Source organism: Vipera berus, assembly GCF_964194415.1.
Source record: "Vipera berus genome assembly, chromosome: 2".
Lineage (NCBI taxonomy): Eukaryota > Metazoa > Chordata > Lepidosauria > Squamata > Viperidae > Vipera > Vipera berus.
In genome coordinates, this window is record NC_138203.1 from 111,447,685 (window position 1) to 111,464,096 (window position 16,412).

General features: G+C 43.1%; 1 protein-coding gene across 1 annotated transcript in view; it reads left to right on the forward strand.

The window, feature by feature from the left end:
• The first annotated feature begins 1,204 nt into the window (after positions 1-1,204).
• PHC1 (polyhomeotic homolog 1) overlaps positions 1,205-16,412 on the forward strand; it is a 159,935-nt gene continuing 144,727 nt past the window's right edge. The window contains exon 1 of the mRNA XM_081317586.1: positions 1,205-1,455. The gene's annotated coding sequence lies outside the window, so the exon portion shown is untranslated. The remainder of the gene's footprint in view (positions 1,456-16,412) is intronic.

The following is a 16,412-nucleotide window of genomic DNA, read 5'->3' on the forward strand; positions in this document are numbered from 1 at the left end:
TGAAATAATTGAAGGGATGGAAGTTGCAGGAACTTTGGGGGAGAGTGACCATGTCATACTAGAATTCAACATAATTCAGGCACAAATAGTAAAGTCAAACTAGTGTCTTAAGAGAGTTATCTTCAACAAACCTAGAAATAACTTAGGAAGGATTCAGGGGTGTCAAATTGCCGGCCTTTGGGCCGGACGCGTCACACAGAAGCCGCGCCCACCCCATTGGCGGCAATGGCAAAACCATCCCGATACGTTGCACGATGTCACGTGACGTTACATGTCTGTGGAAAATTCTAAAGAGGAAAACAACTCAGGATGCTTGTGAAACTTTGAAAAACAAGATTACAGAAGTCCAGTCTAACAGAATACCACAGAGAAAGAAAACAAGGGAACCCAGAGAGAACCAGTATGGTTGCATAAAGAATTCCCTTATAAACTGAGAGACAAAAGGGACAAATATAAAAAATGGAAAGAGGGACACATAACTAAAACAGACCACCAGTAAATAGCTTGAATCTGCAAGGATGAAATCAGGAAACTTAAGGCTTAGAATCAACTAAGTAAAAGCAAAATTTTTATTAAGTCTGACTTAATATTAAGAAAACGATATATGATGTCCCTTTAACTATTTAAATGGATTTAATGCATGTGTTGATGTTACAGATGTAAATATGCATGTACTTGTATATTCAAAATATCCCATGTTATTCATTTATTATTTCTGAACGATTTTCAGATAATGTCAGGTAACGTTGACTAGATAGAAGCCCTCTGAGGTCCCTTTCAAAATACTAAATGTGTATGGATTTAGCATTTCACTCGTCCCCACTTTGACAGCTTCGTCCAAATCCCGTGTGCTTCCCGCTCTTCCTTGAAACGGTGGTTTAGTAGGACCATTCCTTACTTTCTTTGAGGCTCATGAATCCTTGTTCGCAGAAATTCAACAAGTTAAGAAAAAAAACATCCTTCTAAGCTATATTCCCTGAACTCCTAACTGTCGCGAGGAGAATACCGATAGCTCACGCTTCCTGCAATCGAAATCAAGACCCGCCCAATACCAACGAGGATCGACTTCGAGAGCCCACTCCCCATCACCATGGCAACTGCAAACCTCGCTAGTCAAGGCAAAGGCAAGTCATGTGCTCCGGAAGAGCCGCCTTTTGGCGCCCCCTGTGGCCGGAAGTAGGTCAACGAGACGACAAGGCGGGGGAAGCCTGAGCCAAGGAAATTAAATAGTCGGCAGAACCAGTCGGTTTATATCGGGAAGCGGCGTTGACTTCGGGAAAGGCGATCTGCCGAGGGGGCGCGGTGGCAGCCCTTTGGGCCCCTCCCCTCCTTCCTGGGTTTCTTCGCGGCAGCTGCCAGATCCCGGCTCCGCCCCCCCCTCGACGCTAGGAGGGCTGGTCTGGGTCGTTGGCGCGCCCCCTTTGGGGTAAACGCTAGGCCTAGCTGGAATCTGAGGTAAGGAAGTGCTTCCCGACCAGGACCACACCTGCGGGTCACTTTTCATCCTGTAGTCATTGTGTTTCCCGCTCCTCCTTTCGCTCCATGCAGTTTCGGACCATTTTTTGTTACTGAGCTTATTGTTCGTTGTCTTTTTTTTCCCACCGGTCTCTTGATTGCTCACACAATGAGTAGCGGTATCCCGGGTCAATTGTTTACTTTGTCTCGCTCCAGACGTGCCTGGTTTCTGTGATAGTTGCACTTGAAACACGTGGTTCCCGCGTTAATAGTTTACCTGCACAATCTCTAGAACGTTCTTATAAACAAAGCTTGCAGTAGTTTTCGCAGAATGAAGGCTTTAGCACCCTACTTGGTCCTTCTCTGCCCTCCTACTCCTACTATCTATTAAAAATCCTTATTGGAATCTAGAGAAGTCTGTCGCTTTCTGATTAACTGCCGAAAAGCATCTGACCGGCTTCTTCTGTAGAATAAGACTCATTTAGATTCTTACTGATTGAAAGCATCAAAAGGCAAGGGAGATAACTCTGGAGCTGGCAAATAAACTTCCAAAATCTAAATGTATTCCACTCAGAAATTCAAGATTTTATTGGGGATGGATAAATGGATAAAAGTTACCGAGAAATGCATCAGTCTAAAAATAAAAGTTAAAACATAATTCATCTCTAGTATCTAGACATCCAGCTTAGAACTAAGGAGAAATTTCCTGGCAGTGAGAACAATTAATCAGTGAAATAACTTGTCTTCAGAAGTTGTAGGTGTTACATCACTGGAGGTTCCTGTTTGAGCAGGAGGTTGGGCTAGAAGACTTCCAAGATTCCTTCTAACTCTGTTGTTTTGTTACCTGTTCTTTCCTTAGGATTTGTCCTAATTAAAACAAGTTCTAATTTTTTTCTTGGAGAAAGAAACATTAGCTCCTTGAAAAGTTAAACTTCAAATTGTGTCAAAACCAGTTGAAAAAAGATTCATCCTTTTAAGGAGAATGGAAATGCAGGGAGTTGAAGATTGATTCAGAAGGCATGGGGGAATTATGTTATTTCTTTCAAAATTTATTTCCCCTGCTTCTAACAGTTTTTTAATTTAATGAGGTTCAATGCCTTTATTATAAGTTTCAGTAGAGAAAATACAATGAATACAGTTGCCTTAAGAAAAGGTTCTCCAAATAATAGCCATTAGCGCCATTTACTTGCAGAAATTACTTTTAATGTCTGCCAGAGTCCCTGAGCTAAGTTTGCAATATTTTTGAAATGGTTAACTTTACATTGATGTGTCAGTGCAGAGAGCACAATCCCTATAGATGTTTAGGGTTGTGCTTGACAGTTTGCTCTTTTTTTCCCCCAGGGTTAGGGGTTAGAATTTTTGGGTGTGGGGGAGAAAGAGACAAAAGAAAAAGTAGTACATTTTTAAAACAAAACCATTAAAAAGTGAACTAATATTGTGTATAAGGTGCTCAGAAAGAATGATGCTAATATCACTTTATTACTGAGTTGCTGAAACCCAAGGTCACATGTAGCCTCTAAAAACTGGAATATGATTCTCAGAGATCTCCAAAAAAATGTTACTAAAGTTGTTACTAAAGATAAGATTTTAAAGTTAAATTAACTAATATTTAGAAGCTTGGCTTTTGTTCAGGCCTATTTGTTGCTTTTTTGAGCCCAACATAGCACTCAAACTCTAGATACTGTAGCTCCCTTTTTCCAGAAAAAGAATTCTGCACTAATGTGCTTGGCAGAGGCGAGTTGTATAAACTTTAAAATAATTTACTTTGGTTTGCTGATAATTATAGGTTTGTAAACACATTATGTTATGATCAAATCTCAGTAGCACTGTAGCTGTATTTTGAACTAATTCAGGTTTCTGAATTATTTCTGAAGATAACAGAATTCAACGATTTGCAGCAAACAAGTTAAGAAAATTTGAGTGTTGTCAGTTTGTCTTTGGCCTAGAAATAATTATAGCTGGTATCTCAACAATAAAAAATAGTCTGGTAGTATCTTGTCAAATTAGCAAATTATTAGAAAGCACTTCAGAACAGTCTTAATGAGGGGGCAAGATGTTCCAAAGAGTTATGGCAGAAAAGGCTCTTCCAGACCCTGCTAGCTGAAATTCCCTGAGAGACGGGGCCTATAACTTGCCCTTCTGCTGGTGGGGGGGCGGGGGGGGCAGTCCCATTGTTGTGAGATGGTTTCTCAGATCGGAAAGGGACAACTTGCTACAGCCAACTCATTGTGGCCACTTCGCCATGGGACAACTTACTGCAGGACAGTTTTAACAATTCTATTTAATTATTTAAAAAAAGATATTTTAATTTTTGCACTTCATATTTCATTCTATCCCTCCTTTTGCATCCTTTCTTTAATGATTCTATTCCATTATTTCTTTGATATTAGTGTAATTCTTATCCCAACAGTGAGTTGTCCCACAGTGAATTGGCTGTGGCAAGTTGGCTGTGGTGAGTTCGCCATGGCGAATTGTCAGACTCTTCAGATACTCTGGACCCATGCCATGCTGGGTTTTAAAAGTGAAAACCAAGACCTTGAATTGCATGCAGAATCCAACTGGCAGCCAATGCAGCTCGCGGAACAGTGGTGTCAGGACCTACTTCACCCACATCTTAAGAAAGCAGAACTCTTGGAGACAGTTTTTTCCAAGCAGGAACTTTTACTAAGAAATAGGAGATAGCAGGCATAATAGACAGGATCTGAGGGATTCCCTTACAGATTGATATTTTTAAAATGCCCCCAAGTAAACCCCACCCCACAGTTCATTCGGCCAGTTCCAGATCAGCCAATCTCCAGGTGGCAAGTTCATCGTGGGAAAAGAAAGAAAACATCAGTCTGGTTCCGTTTGCAGCATTATCATTTCCACCACTCTTCACACCTCTTCAGAGAAATAAACCAGATCCGGGGGGGGGGGGGTTGTATTTCTTTCCCCCACCCCCTTTTCTAGTTGCCCGTAAGTTCAGAGAGAATGCCTAGTATAAAAAACAATTGGTTACATTGTAATGGATAGCAGATAGGCAAATGAACAAAAGGTTACATTTAATGGAGGAAGTGAAAGCAATAAAGCCCCATGCCTGTTCCCTCTCCCCCTTGGGAATATGGCAGAATCCAGGAGAAGGTGAGATTTGATTTTAGCTCAGAGGAGATAGAAATGAACTATAAATTGATTCTGACAAGTGGTATAACATGGGCCACTCTAGGGTCCCCCTCAAATTGCCTGTGCTACTGCACACTGCACCAATTATAGCCTCTGAATGCTCCTCATGACCAATCGCAACAGAGATATATTGTGGAGTGGAGAAGATGGATTGATTATATCCAGAATAAATATGAGACTAAAAAGTTTCATTTAGCATTTGAATAAGTAGCGGATATAATGTATAACTAGCTTGTAGTCATTTTACTAAGAGTTAAAGTGCAATAGAATTTAATATTTTATAGTTGTTTGCATATTTTAGATTATGTTTGTTTGTATTTTTATACTCTGTATTTTGCTCTGGGAAGTCGGGGAGGGGAGGGGGGGTTGGGGAGAGGGGAGGGGGGGTTGTATTCAAAAATGTATTGTAAAACTCTTCAATAAAAAAAGAGTGCATTGAGTAGTCCAAAAATAAGGTGACCAGGGCTTGAATGACAGTGCAGGGATTCCCGATCTAGTAAAGGACGCAACTGGTACACAACATGAAGTGGAGAGGCTTTCCTAGCCATGACTACCACCTGCTCTTTGAGCAGGAGTTGTGAGTCCAGAAGAAACCCCAATGTAACCTCATCCAGAACTAAAGATGTTAATCCCAGATCCTGAAGCTCCATGTACCCAAAGCCATTTGGTTTTGCCAGGATTCAGCTGAAGCCTGTTGTTCCCTCATGCTCTCCTGGCACCATGAGGGTAGGTACATCACTTGGATCACCAGGGATGGAGGTATTAAAGTTGAGTGTCATTAGCATCATTAGATACCTCATCTCGTGGTGCCAGATGATTTCATCCAGCAGCTTCATTCATGTAGATGTTAAAAAGGAATACCAAGCCCTGCAGCATGCCACAAAAGAGCAGCCATGGGCTAGATTTTTCACTTCCTATCAACACTGATTGGGACTGACCTTGGAGAAAGGAGCCAAATCAGCACAACAATGTGCTGCCCAGGCTCAAACCCCATAGGTGCCCAAAGGGATACCATGGTTGATGGTATTGAAGATCGCTGAGAGGTCAAGGAGAACAAGAATGATTACAATACCCCATCCCGCTCTTAGTAGAGATCATCAACAAGTGCAACAAATGCTATTTCTGTCCCATAACTGGGCCTGAATCCTGACTGAAAAGGGGCTACACAATCCGTTTCATCCAGGGCCCTCTGAAGCTGCCAAGCAACATCCTTTTCTACCACTTTCCCTAGAAAGGGAAGATGGGAAAGTGGATACTTTATTTTTCAAGGAAAATGCTGTCTTCCCTAGAACAGGCTGAACACTGCTACCCTAGGCACATTGCTCCACTCTTATGCCATTTCTCTCTTATCTGGATTAGCTTTTGGTTCATCTAGTTAATGAACTAGGTATGTCCAATATGTGACCCATGGGCCACATGAGACCCTGGACAACTAGTAATGCAGCCTCACAATATATAATAAAAATATTAAAAAGTAAAGGATATTTGACCCTTGGCACTCTTCATGTCCCTCTGTTTCACATAACCTCCTTCAGATCCACCACGGTTATCCCAGTGTCATTCTTTATAGTGTCCAGCCAGCAGGTACTAGGGCAGCCCCTTCTCCTTTTTCCACTGATCACTCCTAGCCTGTTTGACTTTTCGAGTGAGTCAGCTCTCATGACATGACCAAAGTCTGACAGTCTTTGGCAATCTTGACTTCAAATGATGTTCTTGGTGAGGTTCGGTCTAGGATTTCTTTGTTATTTTTGCAATCCATGGGATGTGTAATAGTTGTCTCCAGCACCACAGTTCAAGGGCATCCATCTTTATTCTATCTGCCCTTTTCAGAATCCAAGTTTGACTGAAGCAAATCCTTTACGAATCCTGTCTCTTTGTTTGATAGTTATAACTCATCCTAGAAAAATCAAATCAGATAGGATCTTGCACATTGTGATCTTTCTATCCAGAAATATTTATTTACACTTAGACTATGTATAGATAGATAATTTCATAATTCAGTAGTAAAACACAAAATGAATGAAATAATCAAAATTTGAAAAATGAAACTTGCAATTGAGTTCTTGTAAAATGGTGTTTCCCTCTTAGATATTTTTTCAGTATACTATGATTATATGTATATATATTTATATATAAAATGTATTTGTATTTTTCACATTGAAGTCTTGCTTTACCTTGTTATTTAGAGAAAGAATCTATTAATCACAACTGTTGTAAAATATGAAATTTCTTCATCACTGTAGTTTACATCATTTGTATTATTAGCTAATCTCAATGTACACATGTTGTACTTTGACAATAAAGGTTTATTATTATTATTATTATATTCAAATAATATAAATAACACAATTACATTATTTGTATAAAGGCATCCTTAAGAAAAATCTCCAAAGAAATTTGGTGTGTTATATGTGCAAAGTGTGGTGAATCTAGAGCCACTTAAGTGAGATTTTTTTGTATGGCTTTATAGCTGTAGACCTTCCCTTTGGTAAGGGAAAAGTCATTCCATGGAGTGCAATGTCAAAAATGTCATTATTTTTTAATGTTTAATATCAATATTTCTAAAAGAGGATTTCTACTTTCATTGAAAATAATGCAGTGGCAATTGATTTTCAGATTGATTTTTAATAAATATTAATATTTCATATTGAACTGCTGAGATTCAGCATTATGTATGGAACGACTTCTTCCACTCTACAACTCCAAAAATCACTCTAAAGCAGAGGTCTTCAAACTTGGCCGTTTTATGACTTGTGGACTTCAACTCCCAGAATTCCTCAGCCAGGCACGCTGGCTGAGGAATTCTGGGAGTTGAAGTCCACAAGTCATAAAAGGGCCACGTTTGAAGACCCCTGCTCTAAAGGGTCTCTCAGTCTCTGAAGGAAATGTTGAGCCATGCATGGGAATTGGAAATGGAATTGCCTACTACCTATCATATGCAGACACTGCATATGACTATTGAAAGTCACTAGTACATTTTTGTAACTTTAGAATGTTCTTGGGAGGAAAGAATGAAATATTTTTAGTAATCTAATTAATTCTGAATTATCTCAAAAGTCAGATAGACCCCTTTCATTAATATATTATTAATTTTTAAAATGTACATTTTGCTTCAAAAGTATATTTTATTTGAATTATACTTTAAACTTAACTTTTATTAACAAATGCAACTCTGTAATTACATTTAGTTGTAATTACATTGCATGCCATAAATAAATAATTTCAATGAGAGTATACGTGAAATGGATAATACATTTTGTTTCTTATTTGGGGGAAAACAGCTTCATTCCATTTATGGGATAATGCTGAAGTGTTTCAAATGTTCTGTTATATAGAAATAATTGGAATACAGAACAAGCTTCTTGCTTTTTTGCTTTTTTCTCAAGGCCACAGATGCAGATGATATGATAGCCTAATAGCTGCTAGTTGCCATTCAACCTACAGAAAATTGGCCAAGGTAACCTTTTTAAAAAAACTTCTATGAGAAATAATATGACTGATCAGCAGTAGCCATTTTAATCTTCTCCAGAAAGACTGCAGAATCCAAAATGATTCCTGACCAAGTGCTTAAATATGTTTCTTCTCCCAAACATTTCACTTTCTCCTTATTCAATTCAGTTTCTGTCAATGACTTCAGGGTGTAATCAGTCCCTGCTTGCTTTTTTACAAACTGTAAACAGCAAGTAATTCACAAGCTAGAAAACAACAGGTAAATCACAGTAGTGAGAAAATTTGAAGTCAAACAGTGTTGCTTGAAATGGCCAGTTTTTGTTCTTTTTTTTTTCTTTTGTCTGAATGAAAATCTTGGGGAAAAATTACCCCTGTTAATGTACCTGCAATCCTGTGTCTATGGAGATTCTAAGTCATCCAGGTCATGGTTATCCCAAAGGTGGTTTTTTCAAGAGGCAACTAGACTTGCTTGTTTTTCTTTGAAGATGTTTCACTTCTCATCCAAGAAGCTTCTTCAGCTCAGTCAACTTCAGTCAGAGCTGAAAAAGTTTGGATGAGAAGTGAAATGTCTTCAAACAAAAACAAGAAAGTCCAGTTGCCTCTTGAAAAAGCACCTTTTAGACTGCAATTCTATAAATTTCTGATTTGAAGTCCAACTTTATTATTACATGCATTAATAATTTAGGCTGTAGCCTAAATTGAAGAGAAATGAAATACAGGTAATCCCCGATTTGTGAACGTTCCCTTAGTAAATGTTTGAAGTTACGTGATAAGCACCCCCTAGTGCTTACGAGCAAGTCCCGAAATTATGAATGTTGCCACACCACGGCAGTTCTTCACTCTTACGAATGACCACAGTGGCAGTGCAACATTTACCCTGGTTATTCCCTCCCTTCCCCTTCCCCACCTTTCCCTAGGCAATAGGCCTTCAATACTCACCTTGTGAGGATTGAGATTCTTTGCTTTCTTGGCCTAAAGTAATGCAAGAGCACTTGAGATCAGTGGTATGAGATCTCATGCTACTGATCTCACATCATCTCATGGTACTTTAGGCCTCTGTTCTCTGCAACAGAGAATGGAACCGAAGCGGGGGGCACACTTCCATGTGCATCTGGAGGCTGGATCCAGGCGTTAGAGGCCTTTTCCAGGCTGTTGCTGCCTGGATCTGAGGGTGGGGGATGTTGGATGTTCTTCCCTTGACAAGATGAAGAAGCAGCTATTTTATGTTTCTATTTGTGTTTCACTTTTAGAGTTAAAGTTAGATAAAGATGGGAGGGGGAAGGAAGAATATGCATGGGGGATTAGTTAGACGTAACAGCAGCAGAGCATTTTCAAGGTTGTATGTAATAAGCGGTGATAAGAACTGGTGGGTTAAGCTAAGGAGGGAAATCTTACCTTTCAAACTAATTGGAGAATGTGATTTATGACGGTTAATTAAAGGAGGGAACTATGCCTTAATATTATTGTGCTCAGGGGAGAGGAATCCAGATTCCGGCTTTAACCAAGTATTGCCGATGTTATATTGCTCTAATAAAGACTTTTTAAGGTAAACAATACCTCAGAGTTCTTTGAAGAGTTCATCTGTCGGAACCTTGACATATGACCCACACAACTGTATTTCCTGAACTCTGTGGTAGCTCTACAATAAAGTCCATAAAAATCTCTCTCCAGGGTGCTGAAGGGTTCGCTACCGGCTACAACAGACCAGGGATTTTCCCTTGCCTTTTCTTTGCTGCAGTGCAAATTGGGCAGCTGGCCACATAATGTTCAATGTCCTTTTTCAATGATGGGCACCAGGATTGCCTTTTTATCAGGTGTAGGATCTTCACAAATCCAAAGTGTCCTGCCAGTTTTGAATTATGGGAAACTTGCATACATTTTAATGAGTGGCAGGGACATAGAGTTCCCCCACCACCGCCCATGCTCATCCATCCTGCATCAAGCAGAGGTTTGTATGCTTTGAAAACCACTTATTTTTCTTTAAAGCTTGTTTGAATGCAGTTGAAGCAGCATTGTTCAATGGTGTGGCACTTCTTTAATGTGACCTTGCAACCATTGGGGCCGCTAGTTGCTGTGCTGGTAGTAAAAGTTTTACATCAGACTTGGAGCTATTAAACTGTGGCATTCTGGATCAGCTAAGAAGTTCCTCCCCCTGGCAAGTAGTGGATAGTGCAATTGAATTGGTAGAAGTGTTGGGCCCACTGTGCTTGTTTAGGTGACAGCTTCCTGGGTGTTTTGAGAGCTTATAAGTTTTTATGGTCAGTCCATACTTGGAAGGGGATTTTGCTCCCTTCCAAGAAGTGTCTCCAGGTAAGGAGGACACTGCATAAGCTTCCTTCTCCCAGATAGCCCAATGCTGTTTGGTTTCTGGTAATTTTTTGGAGCACATGGCTGCTGTTAGCCTTTCTCTCGTTCTCTTGGTGCAGTACTGCTTCCTTAGCCACATCACTGGCATCAGCTTGAATTAAATCCCTTTTCTGGATCCGGGTGTTTTAAAATTGGCTCCACCGAAAAAAACATTTTCAGCTTCTCAAATGCTGCTTGGCACTTCATCATCCATTTCAGGGGCTGGCTGGGCTTCGACTTATCAACCGCTTTCATTTTTAACGTTGGTGATAGGACAATTTGGGAGAAAGGGGATGAATTCCGGTAGAAATTCACAAACCCCTAAAAGTTCTGTAAGCTGTTTTGTGGTGCGGGGAGCTGCCCATTCCAGAATGGCATGTACTTTCTCCAAATCCATCTTCACCCCTTCATGTGAGATCCGGTAGCCAAAGTAGTCAATTTTTTCTTTGTGGAACTCGCATTTTGATAGTTTTGCTGCATGAAGCTTGGCTGCTCAGAACTTATTCAGGACTGCACTGACCAATTTTACGTGTTCTGCCTTTGTTTCGGTGTAGATTAGGATATTGTCTAGGTACACCAAAAACCCCTTATACAGGTGCTCATGGAGCACCTCATTGATCAGCTGCATAAACACTGCAGGGGCCGCTTGCAAGCCAAAAGGGAATACTTTAAATTGGAAACACTCGAGGGGGCAGTTGAAAGCAGTCTTCCATTCATCATCCTCCTTTATTCTGACTCTTTAGTATGCCTCCCGTAGGTCCAGTTTGGTAAATATCTTTCCTTTCGATAGGTGGGCCAGCATATCTTTCATGAGGCGCTGTGCATACACATTTTGTATGTACACCACATTCAAACCTCTGTAATCTACACAGAGACAAAGAGCCACATTACTTTTCTCTGAGTAGCAGGGATGGCCACCCAGGGTCTAGCCGGCTGGATGAGCCCACGGGCCAGGATCTTATCAATGGGCTGACACAGTTCGTTCAACTCCTTAGGGGTCATGGAATACAGTTTTGGCTTTGGTAGTGTAGCCCCTGGGATGATTTCGATGGCACAATCTATGGGTCAGTGGAGGGGCAATTAGTCCGAACTTCTTTTGCTAAAAACCTCAAACAAGTCCTGATATTCTCTAGGTATGGTTCGTAGGGCTTCACCACATAAGGTAGCCGCTATTTCCCAAGTACTTTCCCACCTTGTATCGACTCAGCAATGGGGTTTTCTCTTTAGGGAAGTTGAAACATCCCAGTCACCCGTCTATTAATGGGTTTCATTTTCTCAGCCACACTAGCCCCAGGACTAGAGGCCATTCCATTCCAGGGGCCACAATAAAGGTGTGATGACCCTGGGCATGGCACAGAGGCAATATAGGCAGCTGACAGTTCAAACCGCCCCTTTATTGCTCCAAATGTTTTCCAAATGCTCCTACGTTTCTGGCAAGTCCCAGAGTAATGTGACCACACACACACACACACACACACACACACACACACACCCCTCCAGCAGCCTCTGCCTGCAAGTAGTGCAGCACAAAGCTGTAAGCACAACAGCTGCTAAAATAAGAAATCCTGCAGGGCAAGGGACTAAATCAATGAGTTCAGGAAGCAAAGGAACAAGGCAATTAATCCAGGAAGCAAGAAATAAAGCAAGTCCAGGAAATGTCCAACATCGGCAACAGCACACAGCTCTCCATGAATTTGGCATTTGTTCTCGACAAATGCCCCTCCCCACAGCGTTTCTTTAAGTTTCAGTCCCCAGATGTGCCTTGTGGAGAGGAGTGGGGTGCTCTCCTCCTGAGTAGGCAAGTCAGCCTGTGCTGTTCCTGCCTTCCACTCTTAGTGCTCAAGGATCAGGAGGAAGTGGTCCTTGCTCATCGTCTGAGCTCTGTATCTCATGTTCACTGCTTAGCCTCTCTTGGTCATCTTGCCCCTGTTCTTGCCTGCAAGCCATCCCAATCCTGAAAGACCTTGGCCTGCTCCTCCCCATATTCCTCCGAAGCCAACGATGCCTCCCTCTTGATCTCTGTCGGCTCCAGTTCCAACTCATCTTCTGAAGAGTCAGGCTCTTACAAGGCCATGACACTATCCACCCATAGAGCCTCCTTCCCCGGGACCATGCGGCCTGGGACTGTGGGAACCACCATGAAAGTCGCGGACCACGCGAGGAGCGTGAATGTCAGTGGTATCAACCCAGTGAAGTCCTCTGGTCCATAGCTTTTTCATGCCACGAGGTACTGAACCAGCAGGAATCCTGAATGCTGTCCACTTCATACTCCACCTCCCCATGAGGGGCTACCATTCCCGGCAGCAGTGGAGCCAGTCAGTGTGGACTGTCGATCGTTACTGGTATTAATAATGACCTGTGGAAAACCGGGTGAATCCGCATAGTCCATGGCACAGATAAGAGAAACGCCACCAGATTGATCACCGCTTCAACTGGAAATGGCCCCAAGTAGCAGTGATCAAGTATCTTCGATGGCCATGCCCTTGGCAGGAACCATGTGGGGAGCCAAACTTGATCACCCACAACTAACAGGGATGTTTCGATGATGCTGGTCTGTGAATCATTTGTAGTTCTCCTTGGCTTTCTCCAGCTAGTTTCAAACCACTAGTACATGGCTTTCAGCTTTTGAAGGAACCTATCGACAGCAGGAACCAGGGAGTCAGAGTGAACAGGAAGAGTCGTGGATGGAAGCTGTAACATTCAAAGAATGGGGACACACAGGTACATGCATGCTAGGGGTTGTTGTAGGTGAATTCTGCCACAGCCAGCACCTCTGCCCAGTTGTGTTGGTGAAACAGCAGAGGTACCATTCCAAGATGGCGTTCACCCTCTCAGTACTCTCATTGGTTTCAGGGTGATGGACGAATGACACACACCTGTACATGAAGTTTTGTGAGTAGTTTTGCCAAAAGCGTGCCATAAATTCGACATTACTCGGTCCGATAACCCATAAAGCCGAAACAGGTAACTCGGTAATTAAGTCCGAGACCTCACCCCCATGGTCTGTCCAGCGTGGATAGCGGCTGTAAGATACCAGTAGCATACTTGGCCTGTTGATAGATCCCGCATGATGTCACATAACCCAACACATCATGCTGGAGTCAGGGCCACCAAAACATCCTGGAGACAAGGTGCAGTGTTTTGAAGACCCCAAAGTGACCTGCCGCTAGGCTGTCATGATACTGTCACAGAATGAGGCCACAAACGTGTGATAATACTTCATAAACCCCAACAGTCACTGCATTTACTTCACCAGCCATAGAGGTTGCCACACCTGCAACAACTCGACTCTCTCCGGGTCCATCTCCACACCGGCAGGTGAGATATGATGACCCAGAAAGTCTTATCGTTGTTTGTGCAAACTGACACTTCTCTCGCTTTGTAAATAGGTGGTTGTCCCACAAGTATTGTAACACCAGCCGCATGTGTTTCCATTGGTCTTGTGGAGACAAGTAGATCAGGATATTGTCCAGGTAGACAACCACAAACTGATCCAGCCAATCCCTGAAGACTTCATGCATAAAGTGCATGAACATGCCAGGCGTGTTGATCAAGTCAAACGGCATCACGATATATTCAAAGTGGCCATAACTTGTCTGGAAGGCTGTCTTCCACTCGTCACCAGTCCGAACTCTGACCAGGTTGCAGGCACCCTGCAGGTCCAGCTTTGTAAAGATCTTTGCCTGACAAAGCCGTTTGATTAGGGATGAGGGGAAATGGGTACCAGTTCCATACTGTGATTGCATTCAACTTATGATAATCACAGCACAGTCGCAGCTCTCCCAACTTCTTAACAAAGAGCACCGGTGCAGCCAACGGGGAGGCAGAAGGCTGGAGAAACCCTTTTCGAAGATTCTTCTCAATGAACTCCCGCAACCACCAACTCCGTTTCCAATGGAGTAAATCCAGCCCAACGGCACTATGGCATCGGGCACAAATCAATTAGGCAGTAATAAGACCGATATGGGGGCAACCGATCCACCTCCTTTTCCCCAAACACGTCGCCATAGTTCACCAACATAGGTAGGTCCAGATCCATGTGCATAGCCTCACCCACTGCACAGACGTGCAGGTGAAGGGTGACACATTTTTTGTTGGGGAACCGCACTTCCCCAGACAACAAGATGATCTGCGGATCATGAGTCAGTAACCACTCCTACCCCAGCACCACAGAAGTGGGGCACTGCGGCAACATAAAACATGGCTTCTTCCACATGTGGCCCAATTCGCATGTGAAAGGGTCTGGTCGCGGTAACCACAGAGCCTGAATGAAGGGGCAGACAGTCAATCATCACCAAGACTGGCAGTGACACCTGCTGCTGGGGGATGGACTCTTGTGTGGCAAAGACTGAGTATAAAATTGGTTGTGGCCCCCGAATCCACCAGGGCCTGGATCTCTACTGTTCCCTAACCAGGCATGAACACGCTGCTAGCACGAGGTGCTTCACAAGATTTGGCTGTGATGGAGATGGCTGGGCCAGACCCGTTTCCCACTGCTGCTTTCGGTGCCTTAGCAGGACACTTGGCTGTCATATGGCTTGACCACTGCAATACAGGCAAAAGCCTTTGTGGTGGCGCTGATCTTTTTCATCTTGGGTCAAGCGAGGTCGTGTAGTCTCCAACCGCATCGGCTTGTCCAGAGGTGGTACCAATGGCAGTGCCATCTTGACAGGTGCAGGTGAGGCCTACGTCATCGCATCCATTGCTGCTAGAGCCTTGCGTCAATGCGAAGGCACAGGTGCATGAGCTACTGCACTGTGCAAGGAAATTTGGTGCGCACCATCTCGTCCAGGAATCCAATGAAAGACCTTCATGGAACTGGTCTATGAGTGCCGCCTCCTTCCATTGCAAGTCCTAATAGACCACCTGGAAGTCAGCTATGTAGTCTGCAAGTGATCCACACCCCTGTCGCAACTCTCTCAGTTACCGGTTTGCTGTCTGGGCTCGTAACAGGATCTGCAAACATGGTCCTTAGCTGATGACAAAACTTGGCATAAGTGTCCAGCAACAGGTTGGGCTGGGTCAGCAGGGGTGTTGCGCACCGTGCTGTTGACCCTGACAAAAGGCTGATCAAAAACTTACCCCAGTCAGCGGGGAAGTCCTCAGGCCAAAGGCTCATGTAAAGCTGGCATTGCCCAAAAAATGCTGCAAGATTGGGCCAGTGAGCCATCAAATTTATCTGGCACCACTACCAGGCATTTCTGACCTGGCTTGTTTCTGGCAAGTCCCAGAGCAAAGTGACAACACCACTCCCCCCCTCCAGCAGCCTCTGCTTGCAAGTAGTCCAGCACAAAGCTATAAGAACAATGGCTGCCAAAACAAGAAATCCAGCAGGGCAAAGGACTAAATCATTGAGTTCAGGAAGCAAAGGAACAAGGCAATTAATCCAGGAAGCAAGAAATAAAGCAAGTCCAGGAAATGTCCAATGTCGGCAACGGCACACAACCCTCCATGAATTCAGCGTTTTTTCCTAACAAATGCCTCTCCCCATGGGGTCTCCTTAGTCCCCAGGTGTGTCTTGCAAAGGAATCCCATTGGCCCAACGCTATACTAAGTTGTTCCTAAAACATATCTATCGGCTACATGGCGCTCCTAAGTGAATACTTTCAGACAGAGGGATGCAGTTCACAGTGAAATTTTGGAGGAATTTTCTTAAATTAATTGGATCATCTCAAGGCCTATCAACTGCTGTTCACCCAGCTACTAATGGTGCCACAGAATCTGCCAACAAAATGGTGGAACAATATCTTAGATGCTACGTTTCTTACCAACAAACAAACTGGACTGACCTCCTCCCTTTTGCAGAGATGGCTTACAATAATTCAGTACACAACAGCACCAGCTACCCTCCTTTCCGGGTAGCCACAGGGAAAGAACTCAACTCCATACCGCAATACCCTCAGTTGCCCTCTGCTTCCCAGACACTTGACGGGTGAAGGGTTGGAAATAAGTTTGGAAAAACACAAAGATGGCCTTAAAAAGACTTTTGAGACCTACAAAAA